The sequence below is a fragment of the Pinus tabuliformis genome, chromosome 6 (genome assembly GCF_031772625.1).
Source record: "Pinus tabuliformis cultivar Carrire ecotype Pingquan chromosome 6, CPIR1, whole genome shotgun sequence".
Classification (NCBI taxonomy): domain Eukaryota; kingdom Viridiplantae; phylum Streptophyta; class Pinopsida; order Pinales; family Pinaceae; genus Pinus; species Pinus tabuliformis.
In genome coordinates this window covers 900,968,259-900,969,747 of record NC_142292.1, presented here as the reverse complement: position 1 = coordinate 900,969,747, position 1,489 = coordinate 900,968,259, and positions in this window count along the sequence as shown.

Genomic DNA, 1,489 nt, shown 5'->3' with positions numbered 1-1,489 from the left:
ACTCATCGTCCATCAGACACCAAGACTATATTTCCCCTCATCCAACCATAACTGGTCGAATTTCTAAATTACAGGCAAAACATAGCCTTTTATAACTACATCGCACTAACTAGTCAAGTGGCACTCACTCGAGACATGTGGGCCCCAGGGCACACTTTTCACCCAAAAGTGCCCAAATGTTGCCTTTTTGTCTGGAGTTGCACCCCCCATACTCTTTATGTGGAGTGGGCTCCACAACTAGCCTTAGTTTATTATTAATATAATATTTTATTACATTAATTACAATTCAGGCTCTAAGGCCTCACAACTTTTACAGGGTTATAAATATCTTGGCACACTGGCACTGCAATTATTTAATATCTACATGGACACATAAGCCACCTTGTATAATTCCAACTTCCAACCAATAATCCAATTCATTCGGCTCACCATCCTAAATAGCAATGTACATTCATTTACAACATCGTAAACAAACATTTAATTACATCATGAATGGAGGGGGCATTACAGGATTGGAGAAGGTCTTAAAAATCCATTTACCATCAATTCCACACATTTCAATTCACCACCTCCATTGGCACAATGATCAACTTCATGATTATTATCCCTTAAGATGCGCTTAAAGCTCATCTTAAGGAAATCATGTAAGGTCTTCCTAATATGATTAAGGAGGTTATCCAGGTGTTGTTTCTTTAAAGATTGTTCCTTTAATCAAATATTGAAATATGAAAAGGGAGTCCCCAACAATCATGTGAGACGAGCATAATAAGATAATATTATAGACATTGACCAGTTTGGATTAAGCATTCTAGACTTTTAGTTAGCATCATGCAAAGTTTATTTCATATCTTTTTATCTCTCTAACAGTTTTTTTGGTTAACTATATGTTTAAGTAAATTGCTTATTATATATTTTAATTTTTAATATATATATATATATATATATATATATATATATATGGGGAATTTTGGGTATCATGTGAATTTAGGATTCGATTTTCTATTTGTTAGATGTATTATAGTTATTTTGGGCAAAATGTTCAATGTCTAATGGTATTAAATAAATGGAATTACTTGTATTAGCATATTTACAACGAAACTTATTACTTTCTAATAGATAAAGTTAATTTGAACATGGAATATATAGTTACTTATTTTTTAAATATCAAGAGTTCTTTCTTTTAAATATTTTCAAAAATCGTGGTTATATCCAATTTATTTTAAGAAGAATGAATAAATTTTGTAGAATCTTCGATAGAGAAAAGAAAAGTTGAGGCTAAGGAAATCCATGACAAATACCTTCATTATATATCTATTAGAATTTTTTACTAGATATTTTTTCCTATTTGTTACTATAATTTTTTTCTTTCCTTGTTGGTTGATTATAATTTTTGATATAAAGTATACATAGAAGTCATTTTACTATTTTTCTTTATGTTTCCTTTCATAAAATAATCTCTTTTATTGGTTTCCATTAAATCTCTTTTGCA